Below are 22,394 nucleotides of genomic sequence, written 5' to 3' on the forward strand. Positions count from 1 at the left end.
TCGCAGGTGACTCCAGTATATCAGAAGAGTAAATGAACCGCCCTAACTTCGGTTTGCTGCAGAATCGTTGAACATATTCTCAGTTCGAATATAATAAATTTTCATGCAAACTCCGTCTTAAGTACACGAGTGGCCTACCGGGAGCATCCGACCTCCGTGTCATCTTCAGTGGAGAATGTGAATAGGAAGGCGTGGTGTCAGCACACCGCTCTCCTTGTCGCTACGATGGTATTCTTGACCGAAGCCGCTACTATTCCGACTATTCCGTCGAGTAGCTCCTCAATTGGCATCACGAGGCTGAGTGCACCCCGAAAAATGGCAACAGCGCATGGCGGCCTGGATGGTTACCCATCCAACTACCGACCACGCCCGACAGCGCTTAACTTCGGTGATCTCACAGGAACCGGTGTATCCACTGCGGCAAGGCCGTTGCCTGTAATAAATTTTCATGAGACTGAGAAACTTACGTCTACGTATCAGCATGTTTTTACAAAGCATCGCTCGTGCGCAAGTCAGCTTGCCCTTTTCTCACCTGACATGCTACGAACTATGTATGAAGGGGAACAGGCAGATTCCATAGTCTTAGATTTCCGGAAAGGATTTGACTCGGTGCTCCATTGCAGGCTGCTAAAGAAAGTACGAGTGTATGGAGTAAGTTCACAGATATGTGAATGGCTCGAAGATTTCTTATGTAATAGAACCCAGTATGTAGTCCTCAACAGCGAATGTTCCTCAGAGACAAGGGTAACGTCAGAAGTGACCCAGCGAAGTGTGATAGGACCGCTGTTGTTCTAAATGATTTGGTTGACAGGGTGGACAGCAATGTGCAGTTGTTTGCTGATAATTCTGTGCTGTATGGTTAAGTATCGAAGGTGAGTGACTGTAGGAAGATACAACACGATTTAGACAAAATTTCTAGTTGGTGTGATGAATGGCAGCTCGCTCTAAATGTGGAAAAATGTACGTTAATTGAGTGATTAGGAAGAACAAACCTATAATTTTCGGCTACAGTATTACTAATGTCCTGTTCGACAACGTCAAGTCCTTTCTGGGCGTATCGTCACAAACCAATATGAAATGGAACGAACGTGCGAGAATTGTGAAGAAGGCGAATGTTCGACATCGGCCGCATATAGGACGATGGTGCGACTATTCTTCAATACTACTCGAGTGTTTGGGATCAGAACCAGGTCGGATTGAAGGAAGACATCGAAGCAGTTCGGAGGCGAGCTACTGAATTTGTAGCCGGTAGGTTTGAACAACACGTAAGTGTTAACAGAGATGCTTCGGGAATTCAAATGGGAGTACCTGGAGGGAATACGACGTTCTTTCCGAGAAACACTACTGAGAAAATTTAGAGAACCGACATTTGAAGCTGCTACAACATGATTCTACTGTAGCCTATACACACTGTGAGAAATTCGGGCTCATACGGAGGCATATAGATAGCCATCTTTCCTTCGTTCTATTTGTGAGTGGAACAGGAAAGGAAATGACTAATAGTGGTACAAGGTACCCTCCACCACGCACCGCACGGTCGTTTTCGGAGTATCTAAGTAGTTGTAGACGTAAATCCACTAGTTGTAAAGAATCCAGATTGCAGTGAGAAGAATCTGAGGAGGATAAAGAAAGCAGTAGTTGAGAAGAGACAAACACGATCCCCGATGTCACTAAACTCTATACTGAACAATCTGTAAAGTAAACGATGCATACAATTCGAAAGAGGGATTAAAATTCTCTATCGACACTGTAATTGTGTCAGAGGCTTTATAGTCTTAGTATACTAGTTGCCTGCAATGGATAATGCTCTGAAAAGAGGTTATCAGAAGAGTACATACAATGTTAATAACTACAACTGCTACCAGCCACAAGCATTGTACACAAATGTTTTTTTGAATAACAGAATCACTAGTTTCAGATTTTTTACAAATCCACCTTCAGATGGCTTCTCTCATACCAAGGCCTCGTTTCTCGTTCACAGTTCGTTGAACGTACGTGAGATACCGTTAATTTTCATTTTAACCATCACAGAAACATTCATGAAATATGAAACGTGGTGAAATGTTACGTGTTGTGCGATTCTGTGCGACGAATTCGTGCCGTATTTGTGTCATGCAATTTAACGTTAACACATTTTTTGCACTTTCACTATGTGGGTGCTGTTGAGGATTGTAGAAACTGCTTTGATACACTTTCCGTCGTTTCATTGCACCACACACACTCAAAATTTTGAAAACGTGGCCCACCTTCACATGAGTAACATAAGGAATCCTTTCAAAGACGTTATAGTAGTTGTAGTTGTTGTGGTCTTCAGTCCTGAGACTGGTTTGATGCAGCTCTCCATGCTACTCTATCCTGTGCAAGCTTTTTCATCTCCCAGTACCTACTGCTACCTACATCCTTCTGAATCTGCTTAGTGTATTCCTCTCTTGGTCTCCCCCTACGATTTTTACCCTCCACGCTGCCCTCCAATACTAAATTGGTGATCCCTTGATGCCTCAGAACATGTCCTACCAACCGATCCCTTCTTCTGGTCAAGTTGTGCCACAAACTTCTCTTCTCCCCAATCCTATTCAATACTTCCTCATTAGTTATGTGATCTACCCATCTAATCTTCAGCATTCTTCTGTAGCACCACATTTCGAAAGCTTCTATTCTCTTCTTGTGCAAACTATTTATCGCCCATGTTTCACTTCCATACATGGCTACGCTCCATACAAATACTTTCAGAAATGACTTCCTGACAAATCTATACTCGATGTTAACAAATTTCTCTTCTTCAGAAACGCTTTCCTTGCCATTGCCAGTCTACATTTTATATCCTCTCTACTTCGACCATCATCAGTTATTTTGCTCCCCAAATAGCAAAACTCCTTTACTACTTTAAGTGTCTCATTTCCTAATCTAATTCCCTCAGCATCACCCGACTTCTTTCGACTACATTCCATTATCCTCGTTTTGCTTTTGTTGATGTTCATCTTATATCCTCCTTTCAAGACACTGTCCATTCCATTCAACTGCTCTTCCAAGTCCTTTGCTGTCTCTGACAGTATTACACTGTCATCAGCGAACCTCAAAGTTTTTATTTCTTTTCCATGGATTTTAATACCTACTCCAAATTTTTCTTTTCTTTCCTTTTCTGCTTGCTCAATATACAGATTTAATAACATCCAGGAGAGGCTACAACCCTGTCTTACTCCCTTCCCAACCACTGCTTCCCTTTCATGTCCCTCGAGTCTTATAACTGCCATCTGGTTTCTGTAAAAATTGTAGATAGCCTTTCGCTCCCTGTATTTTACCCCTGCCACCTTTAGAATTTGAAAGAGAGTATTCCAGTCAACATTGTCAAAAGCTTTCTCTAAGTCTACAAATGCTAGAAACGTAGGTTTGCCTTTCCTTAATCTTTCATCTAAGATAAGTCGTAAGGTCAGTATTGCCTCACGTGTTCCAGTGTTCCTATGGAATCCAAACTGATCTTCCCCGAGGTCGGCTTCTACTTGTTTTTCCATTCGTCTATAAAGAATTCGTGTTAGTATTTTGCAGCTGTGACTTATTAAACTGATAGTTCGGTAATTTTCACATCTGTCAACACCTGCTTTCTTTGGGATTGGAATTATTATATTATTCTAGAAGTCTGAGGGTATTTCGCCTGTGTCATACATCTTGCTCACCAGATGGTAGAGTTTTTTTATAGTAGTAAGAACGTTAAATTTCATATGCTGTGTACAGTGTAAGGGCAAAGTGAAGTATGTATTTTCTAGAACGATGGAAGTAATTTAAAATTCAAAAGAGAAGGAGAAATATGAGCAATAAACTCTAATCAGGAATTCCATTGAATGGTTACGATTACATAAACAAATGCAATGTGTAAACAACGTAAGTTTTACGACTGCGAAAAATCTAATAGACCGAATGCATGTTGCATCATGTACAGATGAGTTATTTTACAGGAATATATAGTACACTGAAAGGAATTAGCGTTGACCATGGGCGATTGATGACTGGAACTGTGTACAGTACAAAACAGCAATAAGAACGTTTGTTGTTACGGTGATAAAGCTGAATTTGAACAGAAAATCCAAAGTAAAATTGTAAGCTATGAGCAGCAATATGGTGTATTTTACTGATTGGCCAGTTACAGTGTAAGAAATAAACTGTGACGATTTTACATATCTGACTATAAATATGACACAAACGTGAATTTTACAACAAGGTATAGGTCTATTATGTAATATTATTACAAAATTTCTAAAAGTTTCAATGAAATCAAATAGAAGATGTGCTATGGCCATCATGGGTTATGAACGTATTATGTTGGTGTAGAAGGTGAGAACACATTTCGGGAATTGTTTAGGAATGTGGTTTTGGATGACTGTCTCTTCACTCAGAGTTACAAGATCGTAGATCAGAGAATCTGTTCCTAGGTACATGGATCTGCGTCTTCTGTAGGAGATTCATTGTGCCACCCTCATCAGTAAGGTGTAAAGTCTGCAGGCTGCTTTCTGTGTTACCTTCTGTTTGATTATTTTCTGCAGAATAGGTGGTGAAGACTGATTTGCTTAAGTTATTCAGTCTCAGGACATCAAGGGATTGCTTAAAAATTCGTAAGTTCTAACTGTTTGACTAAATAAATTCTTATGTTAAATGATTCAGTTTCAAAGCACTGTGTACTGACAAGTACACGATGTACAAAAACGGAAACGGAGGTATAGACGCACTCATTAAGTCTTAAAAGCCCCGCTTCGATTGGGTTTAATGAAGGAGAAGAGTTTTCGCGTGTTTAATTTCCCGTCTGTTGGGAGATGTGAACTGTCACAGTGTGGGCGCGTGGGCTACTGAGTTGTCATATGGACTTGGAATGGATTTCGCCAGGAGTGAATATCTTCTATGCTAGGTCCAAGAGAACAGTGTATGATCCATATTTCTTCACCCAGTAGACGGTGACAATTCCGTGTACCTGTTAATGTTTCAGTTGTGGTTTCTGCCGCGGCTGATTACTGATTCCTTAATTTTCATCTTCCAACAGGACGGGGCTCCACTTCAGCTGAACACAACTGTCTGCGAATTTTTCATTACTGGGTAGGGCGACCTGATCTTCGTGGTACTCCTTTGTTGCCATGGCCCCCATGTCACCAGACCTACAGCCACGTGATTTCTTCCTGCGGGGCTATGTTAAGGGTAAGAATTATGCGCTCCCTGTGCGAAAACGCTGTAAGAACTACAGGAACTAGTCACTGATACTGTGATGAAATTTGAGGGAAACTTGCTAGTGAACTTATGGAACTCGATTACAGTTTGCATGTGTGCCACGTTACCAAGGGTGCACACATTAAACATTCGTAGAATGGTCTAGAAACTTGGTGAGTGTATTTAACTTTTCAAGTACTACCCATCTTCGTACGTCGCTTGCAAATAAACAGTGATTTGAAACGCTATCAATCAGTCAGGCCGACCCCGTATACTGCCGTGCAAAACTTAAGGACGAACATAGCTTTCGCATAAATGTCATTGGCAGGGCACATAGCTAGAGCAACCTCATATCATACACAGAAAGAATTGCGACAGTGTGGTACAGAAGGTAACAGAAAGAAATACACAATGAGACGAACATAAATGATAGTTATATTCAAAGAAAGTAATTACACAGAAGTCAACGCGATTGGTGGAGTTCCCCTGAAGATTACAAAAGAGGAGGACATGGTTCTTCATAGGATGTGTAATCGTGACGGGCGACAATGCGAGACTTGCAAAGCGCTCCCTTGCTGGGCGCAAGTCTGGTGGGTCGGACTTGGGCTGGGACACTCCAGTGCTCCACCAGCGCGGTTGTCAACAGCTGCATGATGGTTGGTTCACATGGAGGTGCTGCAAAACGTATCCCCGCAGCGTCCCACATGTGTTCGATGAGATTCAAGTCAGAGGAACGGACTGAGAAGTCTGTTCTCCAAATATCCTCTCGTCCCAAGAGCTCCACCACCAGCGCAATTCGATGAGCTCGTGCAGCTTCGTCCATAAAAATGAAGTCAGGGCCGAATGCACCAAAGAAAAGACGCACATGGGAAATTAGGACAGTGTCGCAATGACGTTGGCCGGTGAGTACAAAGTGTGAAAGGTCTGGAGGTCAGTACACCCACTGTGACGTCCCCTCTCCCCTTTTGTTATCGCTGTTGATTGTTGAGCCGCTACTGCTACAGCTCGGTCGGTGTAACCGAGACGCGACGCGCAGTGATAACGTGGAACGGCACCTGAAAATCTCTAAAGAAAACTGTTCCTCGCGTAATGCATGAAAGTCGATTTTAGAGTCCGCACAGTCTTCTCAGCGATGCGAACTGCTGATTTTAATTGTCTGTTATGGTTTTTGATGATTTGCTGTGCCCGGTTAGTTAGTTATTGCAGTTTGAGTGAACCATTCGTCACCGGCGTCGTTTCACACCACTGAAGCGAGGAAAAATTCGTTAGCGGTTCAGTAACAGTAGTCGTTGTTACGCTGCTAGGCAGAATTGTACACTACGGCACGACGCAAATCCTGAGATAATCTATAATTCTCTCTTGCTTTCGTGGTCGTAATATTATTTCGACAAAACACTCATTTCAGTGTTCAATGTTCATCAAGTCACTCTTTCAATTAAAATGTTCACAGTTAATTAATTTTGATCATCAACTATCACACAGTTCAAGTAATGATGGAGCCAACGCGCGAGATTTCCATTACTGACGAACAAATTTTATTGTTCCTTCTAAGCAGTTAGCTTATAATCATCACACCACACGCACACCCCTGGATCAGATCAATTACTATTCTTTTCAGTTCGGTGATCGTGACAATTACGACTACTTTTACAATCGGCGTATTTGTATAATCTTCGTGTGATCGTATTTATGTTTCCTACTCAAGGCTAATCAGGTATTGCAGTCTTCGATACTACGTCCATTCGTCGTTATAACTGTTCACTTTGATAAAGGTTCAGTTCTACAATAATATCTCCAATAATTATAGTTCATTAACTCGTCGTACACTATCAGAATATCACTTCAGTTCAAGTTCTCAAGTCAGAATAACTGAGAACAAAGTCCGCGCGTCTCTATCACGCAATAGTACTTTTTTTGAATAGAAACAATCTCGTAGTGTTCCGTTTGTAGTACCATAACAAACGGGGCTCTCTCGCGACTTGATAGGAAGCAAGCTAGCAAGCGGCTAACATCTCAATGCTCGAGCATCGAATTTCTTTTCGCCGCGTTTACAACTCTCTTTCACAATAAATGTTATCTCTGACCGACATACTACTTTGGATTTAACTTTCGACTTACTGATTTTCAGTTATCACTGAGATGTTTGATAGCTAATTAAAAATAACCTTTCTTTCTTTTTACCTTTACATCACGACATACTCAGTAATTATTGAAAGAGCTCTTGGTATGAGAGGGTATTCGACGAATGACTTGGTTTGCTCATTCCCCAGACTTAAATCTAATTGACCACATGTGGGACTTATTGGGGAGACGTTTTGTAGTGCGCCACATGCGTGAACGACCATCCAGCAGTTTTCAACAGCACTTGTGGAGAAATGGAAGGACCTGCCAAACGATCTCATTACCAACTTTGTGTGCAACATGGGAACAGGTTCCAGAGAATGCAATGCTATCCGTGGAGATCACATACCCTATTAAGAACCATGTCCCTTATTTTCTGGTGTTCATGCTACCAACATTAATCACAGCATTTTACTGTCTTTGAATAAACGTGTTATTTCTGTTCGTCTCGTTGCGTATATCTGTCTTCAGGAGTTATCAAGCTTTGAAACTCGGAAATGACACGTTCTGGAAAATTTACTTTCAGCCATAAGTTTTGCACATCATCGTAGAATATGGGACAGTTATTACAGTTCAGTTTACAAGTTCTTCATCTCTTGCAGGGGATATTCGGGTGTAGGAGTGTTTTGTATAAATGTTTAGTGAAGTTTATATTTATTGAAGAATCTGATTTTGATGTTCTTCTTCTTTATTATGAGTGAAATTTTATTTAAAAGTAAGCCTATATATTGTATGGCCGTACACAATTTTGATTTTCACACTGTAACACACATTACATTTATGTATTTCTTTCAGATTTGTATCTAATATTTGTTAGTGTGATGATGATGAGGTCCGATACTCCGAGGAGCGTAGGGAACGATGCGGCAGACCATCACCGCCGACTAGGCGAGGTCGTAGCGGAGTTGGTTTGCCATTGCCCTACTCCGACCGTAATGGGGATGAATGATGATGATGAAGACAACACAACGACACCCAGTCACCTCGACGCAGGTAAAATCCTTGACCCTGCCGGGAATCGAACCTGGGACCCCGTGTGCGTGAAGCGAGAACGCTACCGCAAGACCACGAGCTGCGGACTTTGTTATCGTAGTCCATATCACTTTTTTGACCATAATTTTACTTCTCTTATCATCTTTTAAATTAATTAGATCGTGCACGCAAGGAATTTTTTTACTGCACCCATATACTCTATATGGCGTCCGTAACTTAACGTATTTACTACTCCAACATCATCGAAATCACGGTCTTCGTTATACATCTGTAGATGGGCCACGTTTTGTAAATGTTGATCGTATATCATACAATGAAGGCTTTCACGGCCGGATGGTACTGTTGCTGATAATTCTTCCGGTTTATATGGCCGTGGTCCATGGAATACTTCTATTCCTAACGTTTCGTCCAATACTACGTTGGACATCCTCAGAGGTATGGCTGGTCCTGTTGAGTCCTCAACAGGACCAGCCCTACCTCTGAGGATGTCCAACGTAGTATTGGACGAAACGTTAGGAATAGAAGTATTCCATGGACCACGGCCATATAACCCGGAAGAATTGATCGTATATGCTGCCACAAAACATGGTATTATTGCGTTAAAATTGTTTCCAGAGAATGTAGCAGCACCTACATAGCGCACATGCAAAAGTGCATTAACTTTACAGTGCAGGACACAAATACAGGACGAATTCGTCGCACAGAAATATACGTCACGTATGTTCTGGACACATTTCATGCTTCATTAGCATCATTTAATGAATATTCCTATGAAACTCAGACTGGAAAAGAAATATCTCTCTTAATTTTACCGAACTGGGAGCGATAAGCGTTTTTTTGCCATCTTGCAGCTAACCAATAACGAATAATAACCGGGTACGACGTATATTGTGCGTCATTATAATATTATTCTTGCCTTAACTACTCCTCTCAAAGAAATCGCTGCTCCATAAAGCATTGGACAATTTGTATTGTACTAGTGATATTTGGGATCTCAAAAGTTATTTTATTTATTTGTTTACCATTTTACAATAAGATTCATAGCAAACCAGAGCAGATTATGATAAATACTTTCCTTGATCTTTCAACCCATATCATTTGATGTGCTACTACGTCCCCACCACTAACAGCCAGCCAGACGAAAAACGTAAGCAAATAATACTGCAAACATAAATAACCTGTACGGGTACTGGGATTATTCAAAAGGATTGATCAGAGTGGCAGACCAAGAGTGTATCCTCGAATTAAAAATGGTGTAGGGCAGTAATATGATATTTCTTCTTTTTCTTCCAGCCTACAAATCGAGGAAGCAATGAAAAAAGAATTGAAGCGAGATTGAGAAGTGAGAAGGATGTCAATGATAACGTTCGCAGATGACATTGTAATGCTCTGTGAAAGTGAGGAAGAATTACAGGATCTTTTGACTATGCCCAGAATATGGATTGACAGTAAAAGAAATAAAGAAAGGCTAAAAATACTAGCGAGTGGCCCAGATAACCGACTGCGATGTAAAAAAAAAATTAAGAATTTCTGATACTTTGGATGCAACATAACGGACAACTGACGGAGGCAGGACGACTACGGAGGGCAAGCTCAAACGAAGCGAGCATTCGTCGTTGAAATAAATCTGCTTGCGTCAAATAGTGGCGACAATTTGCGTACTTTTGCAACTTGGCGCTGTATGGAAGTGACGCTTTGTTTGTGTGAAAACGCATAGTTAGAAACGTGTATTCATAGCAGAATACCGTAATTTGAGTGGACTGGTAAGATGAGAAATGAGGAAGTTTTCAGCAGTTTTGAGAAAGAATGAAATAAATGGACAACACTGATCTCAAAAACGGTCACGATGATATGACGTAAGGGAATAAATTGCAGGGTTGTAGAGATAATCGAAGAGGGCAAAAACTGTATAGGAGGATAGAGACCGCAATACGAATATAAACATCAAGCAACTGAGTATATTTGGTGTAGGTGCCACTATGAGTCGAAAAGGCTGGCACACGAAACTGTGGCAAGCCGCATCAAACCAGTCAGTAAACTGACGTGTTTGTTCTTTTTAAAAAATGAGGAAGGGAAGTTTAGGGTTTAGTGTCCAGTTGATGACGAGGATATCAGAGGCACACCAAATGCGAGCTCAGGATGCTAACAACTACGCTGCGCCACCACTAAGAGTGGATAGGTATAGAGACCATTATACAAAATAGTTGTCCCACTACCTGTGCAAATACTACCACCCTCCTTATACATTTTTATGTCTGCAACTGTTTCTGAACACAGTAGCAGGAACACTCGGTCTCACCGACGTGAGATGATCACTATAGTACTGAATACATTATACATCTTCGTAAGAAGCTCTTTGCTTTTCTGACCCCTACTCTTGAACTACTTGCTATAAAATCTGTTGCACCTTAAAAAATAAACAATGATCCACGACCCACCACAATAATAAACTTTGCTATCCTCTAATACCCAGCTAACTCGACTCTCAGTGTCCTCGTTCCAACAGAGCACCATATTGGAAAAGTCTGCCTTTTTCTTCCTTAAGCAACAGTTTTATTGTCGTCTCATTCTCTGCTCCTCTGTTGTGTTGAGATTGTAATACCAAGGTTTGAAATGTACTAATTGTATTGATATTAACGTTATCGTAAATGATGGTTGTTATAGTGTCTTCAGCCATCATATTTTTTATTATTATAATTATTATTGTTGATAATGCTGGTACTTTTCTCTAACGTTTTGATAACTAGTATCACGTGTGTATACAAATACTCGTTTGAAAACGTGCTCTATACGAATGATCTAGTCTAAGAGAGTGTAAGAAGATCCTAATACTGCCAGACTAAATACGGGAACTAAAATCCACCTAGCTTTTGCGTGGACCATTGTACGCTATTGAAATTAAATAATTATCAAATACACGCAGTGCAAAGTCACACGTTACTATCTTGACATGTAATAATGTCACCAGTCTTAGATACTGTCAGCCTCTGCATTACGTAAGTCAATATTTTCTGACACAGTGGTAATGTATCTCGACGACATCCTTAACGACACACATCTTTGTGCCTGCTTATCTAACTCAAAAATTACCCCTCCTATCGTATACGATATTAACATAACTTGTGCAGGATGGTTAATTGGACGTATGAAAGACGTTAACGTCAATGTTCTATCCATAAAAACACACACACAAGTAACGAAAGAAATATATTTACGATGCGGTATGTTTCTGAACTAGTTCGTTTCAGTCGTCCGGCAGTTTCCACATTCGTTCACTCTCCAGAGCTTCTCGAAATAAAATAGCAGAAAAACTAGAGAAAACTGGCAGTGTAGAGGTGTGGAAGCCAAACTCCATTCGCCGCTGGAGTCGGCAAGCCTGAAGAGAGAGTTGGGTAAGTAGATTTATAGCCCCGGGAGCCAGGCAGAACTAAGTAAAAAGGGGTGGGGCCTTCAGGGGGTGGAAAGGCCGAAGGATTACAACTGGACGGGCCAGATAGCGGGGGAGCAGTTAACTAAAAGCAGGGAGGCCAGGGCTTAAGAGCTGCTTTCTTGGACCACTGGCTCTAGTTGCTTTTCATTGTACTTAATTTATCTGTAGTGTTTCCATCAAGCGCTCCAAAATCACACGCAAAGTACAGTAAATGACGTTGATGTTTTTGGAGCATTCACAAAATTGTATCGCAGAGAAGCATCCCAGTATTACGCCTGTCGAAAGAAACGTGTAATTAACCTTTTCATTCATGATGGACGGCGTCTGGAGTTCTGTTACTGATAGTTACACGCAAACAGAACATTTTTCTGCGCCAGTCACTAGTCGTTTCGACGGTTCTACCCCTTATTGTCAGGCGGAGAATCACGAATGTAGATTTCTAGTGTTAGTGCAGAGCGTTGTCGTCTTGTACAGCAACAGAACAAGTGCAAAACAGATTGTCTCATCTTTTCTGGTCATAAAATCTTCTTTTTTCTATTCACAAAAAGCGGTGCGTTAAAAATACAAATTATAAAAGAATAATATGTACATATAAAAAAGTAAAATCAAACAACAGCAGTGCGTGTCATGTTTTTGCTAAAGTTAAGAATTATTCAAAAGAAACGTTTACTTACAGACAGAGTGAAATCAAAAAGATGCTATGTGAAGTTTTTTCTTGTGTATTCGGTTTTACTATACAAATATTTACACATCACTTCTGTATAATCTATGCTTTTTATTTTAGCAGTGTTGTTTCAGAAACAAAATCTTTTCATATCCAGATAAAGGCCAATCATGTATGTTTTGAATTAATGTACTGCTCTGAAACGACGTCTATGCTCTGCACACACACGATAAATATAAGTATGTAATTCTCTAGCTGAAGATAATGGCGTAAACCATCAAACTGCATAGTGTTGCAATAAACGAGGGAATGATGAAATAACCGGTATTACTTTTATGCATTGAAGAATGAATGTGACAACGGAGCCAAATGAAACGTTTTCTATGAGGCAGTTCTTAACATCTCTCGATCTGAAAGATGAACATTGGTTTGGAACCAGGAAAGAAAGCTGTAGGAAACGTTTTACGTTTCGCTTTTTGTCCCTTTAGAATATAGAAGCAAGCAATCGCTTTACATAAGACAAATACTGATGGAAGTGTTCTTATTATGCCGCTCATTCCTTTATAGATAGATCACTCCATGTGGTTTCTTCTGTCCATTCATTGCACCCTTAGCCTACTGGGAAATTGGCGGTTTGAACGCTACTTGGGAATTACTTTAGAAAAATCAGCACAAGAGATAGAGAGACGCACATTTACCTAGGAAATTCATTAGACGTTAGGATGTACAGTTAATAGTGATGCTTCATAACGAGAGCGCTAGCGTTAGGCTGTTTGCAACATAGGTTGGCCTATAGGATGTCATTAACCCTTGGGGCCAAAAGTGTATGGTTGGTAGGGAATTCCGATTTAATTCTTTGAGATAAGTATATATTTTGCTATACTCTCTGAAATATCCCTATTTCCTTTTTATAACGATCAAGTCAGCTAGGACATCATCAACCATTTCCTCTTCAGTTGCTACTGGGCTTTCATACACTAAAGACTTCATCTGATTTCAAAGAAAATATCCAATGGCGGTATATTACAGGCCATTACACATTCTTTTTCAAAGAAGCACGACCAACATCGCTGTATCTTAAGTCACTTATCTCCCAGTTCAAAATTTATGTCACTGTAATTCTAGTTACATTGTCATCAAACCTATATTATAGTGCAAATGAGCTTCTATATAGCCTTACGCCCTTTTTTGTAAGATTGACTTTTGAAGAGATTAATCACATTTTAAAAGACTGAATATTGTACATAAATGAAGACAGAAGCTTGGTGTAAATTGCAACTTACGTACGGCTCCAGTTGTCAGTTGGTGGTTCAGAGGGTTGACATTTGGTGTCTCCGTGGTGCAGCCAGATCGCTATCCCACTCGCTCACACGAGTCACGTACCTGGGGATCTGGTATTTTCCGCATTTGAAAGAACAATGAGAGTATTTCATTCTTCGTAAATACACCCCATTTTCGCACTGTCAGCTTCATTTAAGAGCGTTTCTTAACAGCGAGCAGAACCTGTGGTGGATCGACCGTAAAGGGTGAACGGAGATTGCGTTGCCCCACTGGCTTCAGACGTCGGATAGTCAAACTTTTTTTTGTGAAAAAAAGTAACTGGGACACCTTACCGCCAAGGTTCTATGTGCATAAGAGTAAAATATACACCTTTTTACAGTGTTTTAATATTAAAAACCAGTCCTAGATTGTACAATGCCCTTTATTGCTTCAAAAACGATGTGTTTCACCCTAGTGGGGCATCATGAAGTTAACCGCAATTACAAAGAAAAATGAACATAATAAATAACTGAGCGTCATCCTATCTGAACAACAAGCGAAAACAAAAAGTGTGAACATATAAGACGTAAAGGATAGGTAAACACGTATAAATTATTATTATTATTATTATTATACAAATTTGGCCGTTAAAGACCGTGAAAACAGTTATTTCTTGCGCTTCTGGGAAGTCTTCTTTCTCTCAGTCCACACTTCTTTCATTCTTGCGCTGAAGGCGGCTTTTCTCTCTTCAGACGATTTAGTTCCACAAGTCTTCTTAATTTTCACACCGAAACACGTGAATGAATTCAGTTTTTTTCTAAAAAGGTTTCTGTTAAATATTGTTTCCTGATCTATGTCCATTTCTTTTAGATCTCTTTCTGTGTTGATAAACCATAAATTTTTATTTTTTAGATTTGCGATGTACGAAAATATTTGTTTTGTAAGCCTATTCGGGTTCATCCTCATGATGTGAGCATAAAAGAAGCATCTTCTTTTTCTAATTTCGTCTGTAATTTTGCTGCACTTCGTATACACTTCTTTGTTGCTTTTTAGTCTGTATACGGGCTTGCCTTGATCATCTGTTATTTTCCTGTGTCCAAGAATTGTCCTCACAATTCTTCTTTCACGATTTTCTATCTGTTCTGCGTATGTAAAATTTGCCAGTGTTTCTGATGCATATAGTATCTGCGGTCTAATGACAGTCTGGTAGTGTCTGAGTTTAATGTTTTTGGATATACATTTTTTTGAATACATTTGTCTGCAGTAGTGAGTTGCTATCTCTAGTTTTTATATTCTAGCCCTGCAGGCTGGATGACCTTTTGCCACAGGCTGAATTAGTTCACCAAGATATTTAAAATGTTTAGATACCTGTACTTTTCCGTATTTCGTAGTTATTTTCTTTGGTGGATTTTTTATATTTGTAATGATTTCTGTCTTTTCAAATGAAATTTGCAAGTCTGCTTTTTCAGCAGTTTCTTTAAGTAATTCTATTTGTTTTATTGTGTCTTTTTGTGTGTAAGCTAAACAGGCGAGATCGTCAGCGAAGGCAAAACAGTTGGTTTCAATGGCTTTGTAGCACTTCCCTCCAATTTGGACTTTCTCAACTCCATGTTTTTGCGTGAGTTTTCTCCATTCTGCTATGACTTTATCCAGAACACATATATAATAATAAATTATTATTATTATTACCCTAAAGCCTTCATCAATTGCGCCTCTAGTACCCAATAAACTAACGTGAAAAACACCGTAGAAGATGGTATAAAAACCACCAAGAATAAACCTACAGCAGAATACTTAAAATGTGTAACCGTGAATTTACCTTTATCCTGTGCCTTCCCACTATTCATAGTAGAGTTTTTCGTTAATATTAGCATATAAGTTAATCGTATACACCTATATATTCTCCACAATCACAATTTGCTTCAGTCATTTTACTTAATTTTACTGATATTCGTTTTTCCTCATGTGTCTCCTAGCCCGTCACCCTGTACTTTTTTTTATTATGAAGGTACTGTTTTTAATTTACAAATTTAGGCTTCTGTTATGATTTTAACTTAAAAATTAAAGTTTTCCAATTGTTTACATTTTTGAAATATTTACATTTGAAGATTTTTGTTTTATACGGAAGGATCCTGCACACGATAGAAGAATTCTACGACAGTTTTAGGATTACCAACTAGTTGTATTTTGGGCTACACGCTCTTGAGAATTATTTGCTCTCTTTTAGTTCTAGTCTTTCTGCAAACAATTTTTTATTAACAAGGATTCCCGCTTATGTGCCTTCTACCTCGAGTCCCGGTGAATGGTTTCATTAATTTTTAATTAGAAAAGTCTTGTACTTGTCTTCTTGTATGTCGTCTTCCTGTCTGTTTACTGCGCTACGTACCTCTGTTGCACTTCCTTCTCTTGTTTCTAATTTTTTTTTTCCATTTAATTGTACTGTGTTCGCGTATATGATCTCCATACCCCCGTTATTGGACAGTATTCTGTAATACTATTTATACAGTTTCTTCCCTATTTTACGTGTATGCAGCTCGTTTATGAGAATTTTCTTCTGTCTACTATAATGTTTTTCTTTAATTATGGCTTTGTACCTGCATTTGGCCTTACCTAGAGCGTGTTGTCTTTACAAGCTCCATGATTAGCTTCTGATTCTGTTATTAGTGCATACCCACTGTGTGAGTGTGGACTCAAAGCTTATGGGTGTGTCTTACTCTGCGCTACTGTGACTGATGAACCACACCGTACAACGTAAATCGACGGTTACTCTTTTTAAGTATTCTTATGTAGGTGTTTCCTTAGTCGATTTTATGTTTATTCTCGGTGGTTTTGTACCAGATTCCTTGGTTTTGGTTTTCACTTTTGAATATAGTAGTTCGGTTATTCATTAGGTCTATTTTCCGGTGTAATTCCAGTTTACCAAATACTGCCCAACCTGGGTCAAATGCATCGTTTTTGATGCAATAACGAGCACTGTGCAACCTAGGACCATTTTTTAATATTAGTCACAATATAAAGTCACTGTACTACCGCGCCAAAAATGATTGCAAATAATTCCATGGTTTTCAGCAGATATCAGATATCTGTTACATTACTGAAGGCTTGTCAAACAATTATTTTATTATTATGTTATATATTTTGATACTACCGTAGTCGCCAACAAACATATGTGAGTTTCTTGAATGATTCTTTGATAAGTTCCAACTTTATACTCTTGTTCCTCCTTTGCTAAATTATGGTAAATGTTATTCTGGATAGTTAGTGATAAGAATACTGTTTCACAAATTTTGAAAAAAAAAAGAAAATCAATTAATTTCTTAATTCAGGCGCCTCCATCTAATTTTAGCGATTCTTATGTATTTGTTTGGGCTGAAAGCATTCATTGCTGTGTCATATTCTGACAATATTTCTGGATCACCATTTTGCTCAATTGCAATTTCCTCTTCTCGAGTTTCGTGACAAGAGTCATCCGTCGCACATCGATGTAATCTTGCACTCTCTTCTCCCTTTTTAAGCTTAGAAGCCTCTTGCCATTCGCACGTCATATTGTAACATGAATGATTTTCGCTTTCTCGATGTTACTTTTAATCATCCTGTACGTGAAAATATTTCTTTATGCGGTAGTATCTTTATGAGTTTTCTTCACACTGCTGTCTACTTTTCCATTCATCTCAAACTAACCTAAGTGGCTGTTCTGAATATCAACCTCCTCAGTGCTACATTTCCTTGTTTCAGCGATCAACGATCAACTGCAGTTTTCCTTCACTTATTCATGACTTGTCAACGTATTTTACCACCGACTTCGGTTTAATGTCGAGCCATGATCACTTCTTTCTCTATTATGTTCAAGTTCTTCCCCAATTTTACTTTGCCCTATTGTGAATGCCCGACCAACATCGCTTTCTTTCTTTAGTAGCTAACTTTAGACATTTTCGTCCATTTGCATCAGTTTAGCATTTAAATGTTCAGCAGCTCAAATTTCTTTTGTCCATATCCACATTAAGGAAGGAGAGTTGTTTAAGATTTATTTCCCTCATTTCTCCGTAATTTATTGTGATGTAAGCTTGCTGATATCTTACTGAGTTTCCAAGTATTTTCCGGAGTTGCTTAGCTTATGACACTGGAAGAGACAGAACCAAATAAAAAGTTTTGTACAAATCCTGAAATTTCGCTTTACCGTAAAAGAGAAAAATTCAGATGGATAGACACTAACCTTTTGTGCAGACTTTGCAAACGAAAGCTTATTTATCGTCGTAGAAGCCATAAAGCAACATACAACTTCCCAGGAGAATTTTCAATACTTGTATACTGTGAATATGCAACACAAAGGAGATATTTGTCAAGATGGAAAAACAAAATTATGTTCAGAGTAGTCCATCACGCTTGGGAACCGGAAACACAATAACGTTCATAGATTTTAGGAAGCACAGATGCGTTAAACCTCAATTAGAACAAGAATACTCAACATCAAAAATTATAAAAGAAGGTGAAATACAGAGAAAATCATAGTATTGGGCACAGAGGCACCTGAAGACCAGTATGGAGTCAAAAGAAAACGAAAACATCAACGGTGGAACAAGTGAAGTCGCCTCGATCTTCAACGGGATATTAGGTACTTAATAGTATACCGCATTCTGGTAACTGTGTCCAAAAGATATACATTACACGTGCACTGATGGTCTAACAGTCAGTCACCAGGTGTCTTCCCAACATTTAACTCCGTCTTATTTATCATGCTAACCTGCGAAATCAGCACTGGCTGTCATTAGCTCCTACAAACGAACAATCTCTGAATTAAACACTATCGCATATTATCAGAATGCACAGATAATACGTTCCATTTGGCGTGTAACGGTTGTGTGTATGAGATCCTGGCAAGTAATGTAACATCTGATGTCTCTGTTTTGAATATAATCTATAGAAATGGGCTGCAAAATTTTTTTGTACGGTAGTTGTTAATGGCCTTAGTTTCGGGAGTATTTGGCGGGTCAAGTCTTAGTTATTAAATCAGACTGATATCTCCAAAAAGAATCCTGTACACAACATAAAAACAGTAACGATCAAATTACGCTGATAATTTTGAAAATGATTCAAGAAATTTAAGGAAAATACAATCGTACAGAATTACTCATATTTGCACATAAGTCAGCAATCTCCCACAAAGCTGTGATAAATTAATAAATCATAGTTGTGCACGTATTGTGCAGCTTAGAAGGCTTGATATTGAAAGGAAGGTTGACAATTTTGAATATTTGAACCGAATCTTAATAAACAGAATAGCGCCGGAGAACAGAATTAATGTTGAATGACAGACTGCAAGTTATGTGTAGTAGATGCTTGTAACTTGTTCAGAAGTATTTCACAATGAAATTCCCTAGAGTTCTTGTCACCTCATAAGAACCAAATAATTTGAGGACAGAGTGAATAAAATACAAATTGCAACAAGACTGGTTGAGAAAAACGTTAAATTATGGAACAAGCTTCGATTGGTTCTAAAGAGATATGTATGGGAGAAGGGTTTCTATCTCTTTCGTTTATGATTGATTGCATCAAAGAGGGTCAGAGGAATTCTAGCTTGAAAATCAAGAGCACAGAATGGAAGAAAAGTTGGCGACACTTATTTAACACTTGCAGAAATTATGGACTGTGAGCAAACTGTTCGCAGCAGTTGACAGTTGTCCATGAATCATAGTTTGAAAACAAATTAGCTGTCTCATAAGTTACAACAATCGATACGACTTAATTACGAAATAAAATCGACGTCCTGTCATCTGTTTCTTTTTCGGTGATAGATCTTCAATTTTTTTTCCAACAAACGCCGGGAGAGTGCTTTGATTTCTTTCTTATGTACGTCCAATGCAGGCGAGAACTCCATCCTAGCACCTTTGATGTCAACGACACTTTAAGATCTGTGCGTTCATCCTGTTGCTCTAAACAAGGGAAGACGAATATGGATTGATCGGCCGGCTGATCACAGCTGTGCGCTGTCGATGATCCTCGCAACGATTTTGCCACCCTGGCCGACTGACTGAGCGAGATGCGGCAGTGGTAAGGCGCTGCACTCGTATTCGGGACGACACAACTTCATTTCCCCATCTCGCGATCCAGATATATCCTTCCCGTGGTTTCCCAAATTCGGTTACTGCAAATGATGGAATGGTTCCTTTAAATAGAACTCGGTGTATTTCCTTGCGCATCATCCCACACTTTCACTCTGTGTCTAAGGACCCCTTCGTCCGCATGAAGATAAACATTAACAGCCTTTCCTCTATGCTAAAAGGATACTCTACTAACAATTACACTTGCTGCTTTCTCTGTCATGACTATAGACCGGTAGCTTTTTGATAGAGACTAGGAGCGGCAGCGGCAAGCTTTTAACGCGTCACTGTGACAACCAGAGCAGAAGAGCGAGCACTACTGAGCGTGTACGAGAGGACCCACTCACCCCTACTTTCATCCACCAACGCATTAGTGCGTGCGCAGTGGCTGACGGGAGGCCCTCATACTCTTCTGTTGCCTCTGAACCTGTTTAATAGGCGGACGCAGACCTATGTGCAGGGACTGTGCAGTCACAGTACACACACACACACACACACACTCACACACAGAGAGAGAGAGAGAGAGAGAGAAAAAAAACCTGATGCTTCTACGATACAGGGAAAGCGTTCTGTCTCTGTAAAAATAAGGCTTTTGTCAGTATTGTTCAGTAACAGCGTGTTGTGTGAGAAAGACAAGCAGACTTGTTTCTTTTGGTGTGGTCGCTATTTAGCTTCTGTACCACTGCATTTATTGTTTAATACCTGTGGTGATACTGCTCCACTTTCTTGGCTGTTAGGGAAATCAAGACGCTTCTTTAGTGTTGTCGCGCCATTTTGTCCCTACGTGCTGTCTGTAGTAGGATTTCGTGGCATGATTTATGAGGTGATCTATTCGCATAATGCTTTGAAATTAGACTTGTGCTAGGCATTGAAAATTTCATAGAAAATAATGCGTTACTGTACAGCAATAAAATACTTTTTTTCCCAGACACAGTCTACAGCTTAAGTACAAATAATTTAATGGTCACTTTGTATAGCACCGAAGTTCGTTGTTAGACGATAAATTAATTTGAACGTTTTCACATGAGAACGGTTCGTTTGGGAAGAGTGGATGTCCGACAGAAATTATTACTGAAAAACTGATTTATAATATTCATGTTGTCGCCAGAGAGTATTTCGGATTACGTTCCTCGAGATTTTTTTAGAGTTTACGTACCTGATGAGAAAGTATTCAGGTTACACAGTATCCGAGTGCTTATTGGAATTTTACTCGTGAACTGATTGTCTGCTCATGTGCACCATTGTACTTCTGCCCCAGTTTTACCCAGTATCTTGGTTTTATTCATCATACAAAATACACAAGTGAAACCCGCCATGTTAGCCGAGATCGCTAATGCGCTGGTTCCTGGACTCGGGTAGGCGCGCCGGACCCGGATCGGATCCGCCCGGAGGATTAACGACGTGGGCCGGTGTGCTGGCCAGTCTGGATGTATTTTTAGGCGGTTTTCCACATCCCACTAGGCGAATACCGGGCTGGTCTCCACGTTCTGCCTCAGTCACACGACTCGCAGACATCAGCACACGTTCGCACTATTCCTTGGATTACACTAGATACAGGCTGCTGGGGTACACTAATTCGATCCCAGGGGGTACAGGGTGGCGGCAGGAAAGGCGTCCGGCCACCCTTCATCATTAACGTTGCCAAATCCGTCCTTAACCATGTCGATCCTGCGAAACCGCGGGATAAAGGCAAAAGCAAAAGAAAGACAAAAGACACAAATGACTGTCTTTCGTTTGTTGTTTCCATTGTTCGAAACTTCATTTTAAAATAATTTGTAGCAATCGTTCTCCTCTAGTTGGCATATATTTATCAGAATTCATGTTTGATCGCCAGCTGGCCGCAGTGGGCGAGGGGTTCTAGGCGCTTCAGTCTGGAACCGCGCGACCACTACGGTTGCAGGTTCGAATCCTGTCTCGGGAATGGATGTGTGTGATGTCCTTAGGTTGGTTAGGTTTAAGTAGTTCTAAGTTCAACGGGACTATTGACCTCAGATGTTAAGTCCCATAGTGCTCAGAGCCATTTGAACCATTTGTTTGATCGCCATCAGCTACTATGGAAAATTAATGAGACAGTTGCTGAAAGTTTCAGTTGTTGGAAATCATCATCTAGCACAAACAGATTTTCAGCGACTGTATTTGACAGCTAATGACGTTCGATCCCGTTCCACATATGGTGAGTTTCATGGAGTGAACTTCGATCTCCCTGTATTACGTTCTGATGTACACGGTTTCTCGCGTTTCGTAGACCAATAGCCATGAATTTGTCCTTGTTCTTGGCAGTTACGAAATAGAAATGTAATCAACTTTTCACACATTCATATTCTTAACTTTTGACACTGCTGATCTGATTTCGCCACTTTCGTTGTTTCCTGAAGATTTATTTCGGCCCATTCTTTACTTATAATATACTATGTAAGTTAATTTCCGAGGTAAAGTCACCAAATCCAAACTCTACATTCATATATCTTACATTTCATGCGTTATGTTAAAAAAAACTAGTGATATTTTTTTAAATTCTAACACAAAAATCCTTCATGGAACCACAAAAGCGTCGCATCAGTGAACTCGCATTCTGATGAAGAGATACAGAAACTGATAAATGACAGAAAATCTAAGTACAGGATAATAATAGCCGGAAGGG

General features: G+C 39.7%; 1 pseudogene; it reads right to left on the reverse strand.

The window, feature by feature from the left end:
* Nucleotides 1-316: 316 nt before the first annotated feature.
* LOC126163810 (5S ribosomal RNA) lies at nt 317-434 on the reverse strand (annotated as a pseudogene).
* Nucleotides 435-22,394: the final 21,960 nt, after the last annotated feature.

Source organism: Schistocerca cancellata, chromosome 2, assembly GCF_023864275.1.
Source record: "Schistocerca cancellata isolate TAMUIC-IGC-003103 chromosome 2, iqSchCanc2.1, whole genome shotgun sequence".
Lineage (NCBI taxonomy): Eukaryota > Metazoa > Arthropoda > Insecta > Orthoptera > Acrididae > Schistocerca > Schistocerca cancellata.